Raw genomic sequence first — 10,903 nt, 5'->3', positions numbered from 1 at the left:
AAATATATAAAACCTAAAACACCTGCTCCAGCCACCTTATATTCTCTCGTTCTCACTGTCTCATTGCATAACTTTGCTTTATCAGCATTATTCAATAAAGACATTTATAGAACAATATGATTGTACCATTTTAATAACTCATTACACCCAAAAATATATCAGCCTGCTGTCATTAATTCAGAGCAGGGGCGGACTGACAACTCATGGGGTCCCCGGGCAATAGGAGATCATGGGGCCCCTGTGTCCTTGCCCACACTCAAAGCACACCCAAAAAAGCCTATAAAAGGTACCAGGGGCATTTCATGGGGCCCCCTACTGACTAGCAGTGCCCGAGTGCTCAAATGGTCAGTCCGCCCCTGGTTCAAAGATAGAAATAATGGGATTGGACAGCTTGGTGCGCACATTCAGCATTAGCCAGGAGCTTTAGCACTGCCTTCAGAAAATCAGCTATGTTACAATGTTTTACAGTTTGACTTTGTGGGCGATGCATGGTTTGCATGTAATAAAGAACAAGATTTTCCCCATGATTCCTCAATTTCTTCATGACCAAGGAGAAAAACAAATCTTAATGCCCAAATCTGGTTTTGCCACTTTGGCGTGTTAGTAAAACTGTACATATCATCGCAAATATTTAGTGTATCCAGGTGAATTGTAATATACTTTCGATCCATGTATGGCTGGCTTAACACTGACACTCCCTAAACTAGATCAAGCCCTAATTTATTTTATCTGTTTTGTTTTTCAGCAGGCCTTTTTTTAATTTAGACAGAGCTTCTGTAGCGCTACCCCCATAGGGACCTCAGTTTATTTCACAGGTTCTTTCCCAAAACAGTAAATAGGCAGCCAGGCACAAAGCAACAGTCCATTCACTCCGGCTCCTTAACCATTAGCCGCCCGGCCAATAGCCGTTTGGCGGCTTCAAAAGTGTTGCTGCATTCTTGCAGTTTGCGCTAATGCAGAGCGGCGCAGCAGTGCGATCTGTCACCGGCCGTGTACCTCGGACACGGCTGATGACAGATCTGAGTACCGGCTCCCGTTGCTGGTACCATGTGACCTGCTGTGACCAATCACAGCAGGTCACATGACAGTTGTATACAATGGATGGCTTCATTCATGCCATCCATTGTATACTAGTGCCTAGCTGTGAATGGTCACAGCTAATCACATGCACATATCATGTGATTAGCTGTGACCAAATCACAGCTAAGCAGAAAAAAAAAAAAAAAAGCTAAATGAATCAATTTCATTCAGGTAAATGCTTGCTTATAGCAAAGTAATTCTTTGCTATAAGCAAATTGTGTAAAAAAAAAAAAAAAAATATGATCACTTCCCCAAAGTAGTACAATGTTACTATGGTAACATTGTACTACTTTGGTCATAGTAAAATATGAAAATAAAATCTTAAAAAAATAAAAAAAATTTAATAAAAAATTAAAAATAATAAAAAAATAAAAAAAATAAAAAAATATATATATTTTTTTTTTCATACTGTCACCAGTCAGTGTCCCTGTTCACCGCCATGCCAGTTATATGATGACGCCATACTGCACTGGTGACAGTATGTAAAAAAAATAATAGTGAAAATAATTTTTTTTAAATTTTTTAATTTTCCGAAAAATTATGACAAAAAAAATACAACTTCAAAAAACTCTCCATGCCTCTTATGAAGTACGTCGGACTGTCTACTCTGCAAAAAGGGGTCATTTGGGGGATATCTGTACTATTCTGACATTCTTGGACCTCAAGAAATTAGATTGGCTGTCAGTACCTCAGGATTGATCAATTTTCAGATCTATACCATAGTTTGTGAACTCTATAACTTTCCTACAAACTAAATAATACATCCTAATTTGGGTTATTTTCACCAAAGACATGTAGCAGAATACATCTCGGCCTAAATGTATGAAGAACAATTATTTATTTGTAAACGTTTATAACAGAAACAAAGAAAAATGTGTTTTTTTTTCAAAATTGTTGGTCTTTTTTTGTTAATTTAGCAAAAAATAAAAACCCCAGTGGTGATTAAATACCACCAAAAGAAAGCTCTAGTTGTGTGAAGAAAATGATAAAATTTTAGTTTGGGTACAATGTTGTATGACCGCGCAATTGTCATTCAAAGTGTGAGAGCGCTGAAACCTGAAAAATGGCCTGGGCAGGAAGGTGTAAAATTGCACGGTATTGAAATGGTTAAACAGTCTAGGGGTTGTCTTTTTAAAGTTTATTTGCTTGTAGAACTTGTAACAGAAGATAATAAAGGGGTGTGAGATACTCCAAATGTCAGGTATTATTTGCAGAGGACACCTAGTAAAAGTAGCACAGGTCCAGATAGACTAGAACAGTCCACATATTCATGGCTGGGGACCTTGAAGTACGTTTAGTACAGATAAAGGCAGACTGCAACAGTCCATTGGTTCATGGCTAAAGACCATGAAATAGGTGATAGAAAAAGTAGAGTCAATGCCTGCAGCACAGATAATGATGATGATGACTAGAGTTCCCCTCACTAGTGACTACAGAAGAGCATAGGTAGGGACTCCTCAGGAAAGGAACTACTTGGCCCAGCTATCCCAACAGTGCACAGTCACCAGGATATTGTAATAAAGTCAATATTCACAAGGCCAGGGGAGCAGTGGTGTCCATTCAGCTTCCTCCAGACACCATTCAATGATGCCGTGCGGAGATACTTTCCGTTATAGGTCCCCGGCTCTTCCCCAGCTGGGAGCTCGATGAACATCAGCTTGAATCAGAAGAACTGCTACAGGATGGGAGGGGGTAGCCACCCCCACCCAAATGGGTAGAACCTCTTCAACAGGAAGACCCTGCTGTTCTAAAGCTTGGACTATTTGTCATCCCCTTCAGCCACCTACTTGACCCACCTTCCCAAAGGATTGGCTGAAGCTCAATAAAGATTCAGGCTGCTCAATTGACTTTCCCACCCACTATGTTTTAGAAGCCTCTAAAATGCAGGGTGAAACAATCAAATCTGCAACCCGTGAGATCCAGCACAGTCCAAAGCAATCAAAAGCTGCTCCAATGATTACAGAGGAGCCAAACAACAACTCATTTACCTAACATCTTATCAACCTATCTCGGAGGGTGCTACACTCCTATAGAGAGGAGAAAAAATACAATACATCTTTCCTCCTCACAAAAGAAAAGCTATCCTATGGTGGGTTTTCACAGTAGTGATCACTGTGACTGGCTAATCACAGTAATCACATGGTCATGAGCTGGTCTCCTCCCAGCTTCCGATCATTAGTAGGAGACCAGGAGTTGTCAGTGACAGCTCAGGTTCAATGCTGTAGGAGAGTGATTGAGCGTGCTTCTAGCACAAAAACAGTTACACACAGGGGCGGACTGACAACTCATGGGGCCCCCGGGCAATAGGGGATCATGGGGCCCCTGTGTCCTTGCCCAAACTTACACATACACTCATTGGCCAATTTATTAATTCTTCATGGCATAGATTCATCAAGGTGTTGGAAACATTCCTCAGACATTTTGGTCTGTACTGACATGAGTTACTGTTGCCTTTCTATCATTATGAACCACCGGCCCATTCTCCTCTGACGTCAACAAGGCATTTTCCTCCACATAACCGCCGCTCACTGGATATTTTCTCTTTTTCAGACCATTCTCTGTAAACCCTAGAGATGGTTGTGTGTGAAAATTCCAGTAGATCAGCAATTTTTGGAATACTCAGACCAGCCTGTCTGGCATCAATAACCATGCTATGTTCAAAGTCACTTAAATCCCCTTTATTTCCCATTCTGATGCCCTGTTTAAACTTCAGCAAGTCGTTTTCACCACATGTGCATGCCTAAATGCGTGTGATTGGCTGATTAGAAATTTGCATTATCAAGCAATTAAGTGGTCACTGAGTGTACAGCATATGCGATGCCCAGGAAGAAAGCCCACTTCTGTGATGTCATATATATGTGGGAGGTGGTCGTAAAGACGTTAAATATATTTGTAGATAAGCAATTAAGTTCAAATATCTAGGCAATCATTTTAAAAATCAGATCCAATACCAATCTAATCAGAATGGGCATGTAATTTGCACAGAATTCACACAATAGCTCAGTTCACAATACTAACAAAGAAAAACAAACTCACAAGGATAAAGATACCTATTTTCAAAAAGTGGCAGTTATTGGGTTCAATGAGAAAATGAGTCCTATGGCTGAAGAAAGAGTGTCTTAGGATTGAGTAAACCTTTATGAATTGAACTAAAATGATACTGGGATGTCAATGCAAGCTCATCACACTCAATTATTTCTTGGTTGTTCATTCACACTGTGTTGTCAATGGATGGTGCACATGCTCACTTTTATATCCTGGCCCATCTGGTGGGTAGAACTGTTTGAACCACCTATTTCTTCTGCTAATCTGCCCATCAGTAACCTCGTGCTAATCTGCCAATCATCAATGCATACTACATACTACAATGCATGGGGGATAGATTCCCTCAAGAGCAGGGGCGGACTGACAACTCATGGGGCTCCCGGGCAATAGGGGATCATGGGGCCCCTGTGTCCTTGCCCAAACCCAAAAAAGCCTATGAAAAAGGTACCAGGGGCATCTCATGGGGCCTCATACTGACCCCAGGCCCTCGTGCAGTGCCCGAGTTTCCAAATGGTCAGTCCGCCCCTGCTCAAGAGTTGGTTCTGGCCAGCTCAGTGGATTGCTTTAAAAAAAGTCCTTGATTCCTTCCTAGATACACAGAATATAACTGGATATAACATTTATAGGTAAAGTTGATCCAGGAAATATCTGATTGCCTCTCAGGGGATCAGGAAGGAATATTTTTCCCCTGCAGGAGCAAATTGGATCATGCTTTGCTGGGTTTTTTTCCTTCCTCTGGATCAACTGTGGGTGTAGGATTTTTTTTAATGGTTGAACTGAATGGACTTTTGTCTTTTTTCTGCCAGACTAACTATGTAACTATGCTAGCAGGTTATGACATTGCTTTTCAGGGTGAAAGCTCTTTTTTCGGACACTTCTTTTTTAAAGAGCCACCCCTCAAGTTAGAAGGGGGCGTTTGACTTTTTTTCTGCTTCTAAATACCCCTCCATGTTAGCCAATGGGGGGGATTGACTAAAACTGGAGAGTGCAAAATTTGGTGCAGAGAAACCACCAATCAGCTTCCAGGTTTTACCCTCAAAGCTTAATTGAACAAGCTAAAGTTAGAAGCTGACTGGTTCCCTTGCAGAGTTGCACCAAATTCTGGAGTATTCCAGTTTTAGTAATTCTCCCCATATGTTTTCATGCACACATAGACGTTTACAGGTATTTAGAGGCAGGAACATTTAGAGGCAGAAAAAACAATCACTTATGTATTTAAGTAAAGGGCATTTTGGCAGAAAAAACGCCAAACGCGACTAAATACTTAGAAGTGCATCGAAGTGCTCCTGTGGGCTAGGTGTGTTTAGCTCTTGAGTGTTCACTCATTTCAGTGGCCAGAACAGATTGATTAAGCGATCAAACTAAAAACGTGGCTTAGGTGCATTTTTTAAGCTTCTTTTCTCCTGCCAGAAGAAAAGCATTGAGAAGAGTTTGGCAAATTCCCAATGCGCATGGGGCAGTATGCAACTTTATGTCTGGAGCTTTTTTACCTTGTTGTTCAAAGTTCCAGTCTGCAGCTACAGTGCAGACTGCAGACAAACTGAAGAAGTCTTATCAGTAGCAAAAGCACAGAGAGAGAGAAGGCAGAGGTAAAAGGCTATATCAGTCACCCCAGGGGCGGACTGACCATTTGGAAACTCAAGCACTGCCCGAGAGCCCAGGGTCAGTAGGTGGCCCCATGAGATGCCCCTGGTACCTTTTTCATGGGCTTTTTTAAGTTTGGGCAAGGACACAGGGGCCCCATGATCCCCTATTTCCCAGGGGCCCCATGAGTTGTCAGTCCGCCCCTGGTCCCCACTGACTAATATCCTCTTTAACCCCAACCTTCCAGATAGTTTGGCCATGCCCCGAGTGCTCCCTTGGGTCTCAGCCAATCTCTCTCAACTATGCCACCTAGTACACCCTGTGACTCGGAAGCTGCAACCATTCTCATACCTCCAGAAAAAAAGATCTACCTTCCCAACATTTATATATCTACCTCCAGATACGCTATTTTTTCTCTACCATGTCCCCCACATTGACTCTTGGGAAACTCAATCCCTTTGAGCGTCTGTGCATACAAGGTCCCCATCAAAAGGGCATAATTTCTAATACATACAAACTTCTTGTGGATGCTTCCCCCCTCTCTAAGAACACTCATCATTACATGCGCAAGTGGTCCCAGTTTTTGCAATGTGACATTGATCTGACGCAGTGGAAGAAAATTTGGGAAAACACATCTAAGTCTTCTGTCTGTTTGGTTTAAAAGGAAAATACATACAAAACTATGATGCTGTGGTACAAAACTCCTGCGGTTATTCATGCCCTTAACCCGAATTCTTCTTCCACCTGCTGGCGTTGCGGGAAAGACTTTGGCTCCCTCTTCCACATTTTTTGAACTTGTGGATCCATTGTTCCTTTCTGGGAAGAGGTTTTGTCTTTTTTACAATTGCTATTGCATACCTCTCTCCCCTTTGAGCCTCTATACTTTTTATTGAGCCTGCCATTCCCAGGTCTTCCCAAAATGGCCAGCAAACTCCCCACACATATTCTGACTGTGGCCAGAAGAAGCATTCCTATTATTATTATACAGTATTTATAAAGCGCCAATAGTTCGCTCAGCGCTGTACATTACAAAGGGGGACAGAACATCTGACAGAACAATACCAATACAATGCAAAACATGAGGGGATCGAGGGCCCTGCTCTTTCAAGCTTACAATCTAGGAGGGAGGGGATGGTGGCACAGGAGGAGATAGCTGTGGGGGATGGAGTGGTAGGAAGAGTGGAGGAGGTCGGTCAAGTTAGCAGGGGGTGGGGTAGGCTTCCCTGAAGAGGTGGGTTTTCAGGGTGCGCCTAAAGGAGAGGAGAGTAGGTGATAATCTGATGGGTTGGGGCAGGGAGTTACAGAGGATGGGTGACACCTTGGAGAAGTCCTGGAGGCGGGCATGGGAGGAGGAGACCAGGGAACTAGAGAGAAGGAGGTCTGGTGAGGAGCGGAGTGTGCGTGCTGGGTGGTACTTGGATATTAGGTCAGTGATGTAGTTTGGGGCAGTATGGTGGACAGCTTTGTACGTCAGCGTTAGGATTTTGAATTTGATCTGTTGCGCAATCGGAAGCCAGTGGAGGGATTGGCAGAGGGGGGTGGCGGAGACGGAGCGGTTGGAAAGGTGAATGAGTCTGGCAGCCGTATTCAGGATCGACTGAAGCGGGGATAGCCAGCGGCGAGGCAGGCCAGTGAGGAGGGAGTTGCAGTAGTCGAGTCGTGATATGATGAGGGAGTGGATGAGCTGTTTCCTATGTGTTGGCTATCTTCTATACCTCCTTCGATGCCAACTCTGTTTAAAATTATTACTGATGTGAGACGCTTGTTCGATTTCAGTGTTCAAGACAGTGTGGCACCCATGGGATAATTTCACCTCCTCCCACCTTTCTTCAACTGTGCGGTTCTGATGGCCTCCCCACTGTAGCTATGTGACATTATGTTTGTAACCATGCAGATTTCACCATCGATGTGCTCCCTCTTTCTCCTGTGTTCCTCCTTTATTTTACTGTTTGTATATATATATACAGTATATGTGAAAACCAATAAAAATTGTTAATATAAAAAAAAAGGCTATATCAGCAAAGGTTTTTGTGATCCCTGGATACAAAAGAGCTAACCTACCGTTAAACTCACTCTTTACCCGTGTAGCGCTACCCTCTTGAAAGCTGCTGGTTTTGGGTCCCCCTTTACTTCCTGCGCAGACAAGCATTAAGCATTTTCCGCTTGTATCCAGACACATAAAAACAGTCTACGGGCTTGGATTTTTTAGTTTAATTAGGGAATTTAACTTGGATAGGGTAAAGGGTTTATGGGTTGCCCAAACTGATTGAGGAATAATATTTCCTTCTCTAGACTACAAAAATGACAGAGATCCAGCTGGAATTATGACAGTCTCTTTAGCAAAGTACAACTTGCAGGAACTCTCCTTAAATGGATTTCCAACAAAGTCCAAACTTGTAGGAGCTTATTGGTAACCTAGCCAAAAAAAAATGCAAATGCATTTAACCCTTACAGAGTGGGGGAGACCCAAATTGCAAAGGTAGTTTTGAAACTTCCCATGGAGTTTTATATTAAATATACCAATAAATGTCAACAAAATGGTGGCCGTCAGCACACAGACAGAGACTCCCTGTTGCATATATTTGACATGAAATGGGCAGAAGATGGCTTCAGTTCCTGTTCTCCACCTTTACAGAACTTCTCAGATGAATTTCACTGTTATCAGGGCTTAATGGTAGAGCCTTGTATCTCTATCATGACATCTACCATTAAGCCCTGAAAAGGAGGAAATGCATCTGAGGAGTTCTCTACAGGTGGAGAACAGTAGCTGAAGCCATCTGCTACCCATTTCATTCACATTCATGCAACAGGGAGTCGGTGTCTATGTGCAGACGGCCGCCATTTTGTTAAAGTTCTACTGGAGTCTGACAATTGATTCGGTTCGTTTTCACCAGTCTATCCACATTCTGAGGTAGCCCTCTACAACTACCATCTACCATTAAGCTTCAAAGTAGTTGAAACACATCTCAGGAGTTCTCAACAGGCGAAGAACAGAAGTCAAAGCTACTTTCTCTTCATTTTATTCATGTTATTGTAACAGGGAGTCGGTGTCTGTGTGCAAATGGATGCCATGTTGTTGGAGTCTACTGGAGCCTGACAAGCAAATCCTGTCTGTCTTCACCAGTCTATCCACATGCTGATCCAACTGATACAGGCAGTGGTGTATTTAGATTTTGTGCTGCCCTAGGCAACACAAACATTTTGCGCCCCCACCCACCCAATGAGAGAGCAAGACAGTTCAATAAGTGCGTGTATGTATATATGATTCTCTCTCTCTCCCTCTCTCTTTCTCTTCCCTCGTTCCCTCTTTCTCTCTCTTCTCTCTCCCTCCCCTCTCTCTTCTCTCTCACTTCCCTCTCTCTTCTCTTTTTCTCTCTCTCTTCCTTCTCTTTCTCTCTCCCTCTTCCCTCCCCCCCTCTCTCTCTCTTCCCTTTCTCTCCCTCCCCCCTCTCTCTTTCTCTCCCTTCCTTCTCTCTCCCCCCCTCTCTCTCTCCCTCTTCCCTCTTTTTCTCTCTCTATTCCCTCTCTCTCTCTTCCCCCTCTCTCTCTTCCTTCTCTCTCTTCCCTCTCTTTCACTCTCCCTCTTCCCTCTCTCTCTGCCTCCCTCTTCCCCCTCTCTCTCCTCTCTATCACTTTCACTCTCCCTCTTCCCTCTCTCTCTGTCTCCCTCTTCCCTCTCTCTCCTCTCTATCACTCTCTCTCTTCCCTCTCTCTTTCTCTCTTTTCCCTCTCCCTCTCTCTCCCTGTCTCTCTCTCTCTTCCCTCTCTTTCCCTCTTCCCTCTCTTTCTCTCTCTTTCTGGGCAGCAGGAAATGTGGACAGGGGGTGGTGCAGTCCCATATAATCTATCAGTGATCACGTATCATCTGCTGAATGGACAACAAGAGGGAGGGCCCAGACAACACAACACAGCTCACCTCCTCCTTGCTCTTTTCTCTCTGTCACTTCTCCTCTCCCTGCTGCAGGAGTTCCCCTGGTCCTGGCTCTAAGTGCGGGTGGGGGAAGAAGCTCAGCAGAGAGCGGCCACTCAGGAACACCAGGGCACCCCCTCCATCCAGCTAGGTCTGTCTCTCTCTCTACCAGCAGAAAGCTGATAGGAGGGAGAAGGGGAGAAACCTCAAACCGGCTTTCAGCTGCTGGAGGGAGAGATACACAGTGCATCGTTCTGCAACTGCTCTCCCCCACCACACCGATCCTCCTGCTGTCTGGGCCACCTACAGGAGTACCGGTCCAACACAACAAACACTTTACTCCTGCGCTAGGAAAGGACTCAGTAGACCCAATAGGAATGTTCTGGAATTTTCTGGAATATGCACTGCTTGCTGCCCTCAACAGACCGGGGTGGTCCGAATACAGTGGATACAGTGGTCATTTGGCCATTTGGTCATCCGGGGTTCCATCGTATGGACTCAGATGTTGTTTGGATCATACATCTTGTTCAGTTTGACATGTGTTATTATGTCCATTGTGAGTATGATAACTATTTTTGTTTCTTTAATAAATTATTTTAAACGATAATGCACTAGGTCGGTGCGCCCTTTTTCTGTTTCTCCATTTGTACCCCTCAGATAATGACCTTTCATGGCTCAGTCCACTGCTGCTCAACAGGTCTCTTCTTCTGGGGGGGGGGGGGTGGCCATGCTGCCCCTCTAAAAATTACCGCCCTAGGCAAACACCTTGTTTGCCTCGTGGTAGATACGCCCCTGGATACAGGTTTGGGGAGCAATTGAGGGGTACATTTTTCAAAATAATAAAAATGTTTGATATGTGCAAAACCAATAACTGTTAATCCTGCCAGAAAACTTGTGAGCTGATAGCATCCTTTGCACATTAGAATATCAAGTGGTTGTTTGGCGATATTTCCCATCATGCCAGGGCAGCTTCTCTATCTGCAGCTCCCTCTCCGCGATGTTATACCCCCATGATTGGTAGTTAGTTCATTACTTTTACAAACTCTTAAATAGTATCAGAGGATGAACACTCACTAAAAATCCATGATAATTCCATGCAATGCTGCTTTCGAGCAGTTAATCGTTTCATCATTACAACAAGGTACATCTGCATTATCCTCTGGGTACAGTAATCAGTGTAATTGAATCTCTGTAATCACCAGTCATGGGATTGAACCATGGAGACATCATTTTCCCTTACCATCTCTGTATGGAATTTTTATTTGCACAAATGAATTCCTTATA

This window comes from Staurois parvus, unplaced genomic scaffold (assembly GCF_062004578.1).
Source record: "Staurois parvus isolate SC_StPar_1 unplaced genomic scaffold, SC_StPar_1.0 ptg001352l, whole genome shotgun sequence".
In the NCBI taxonomy this organism is placed as follows: Eukaryota; Metazoa; Chordata; class Amphibia; order Anura; family Ranidae; genus Staurois; species Staurois parvus.
This window is presented reverse-complemented; position numbering follows the sequence as displayed.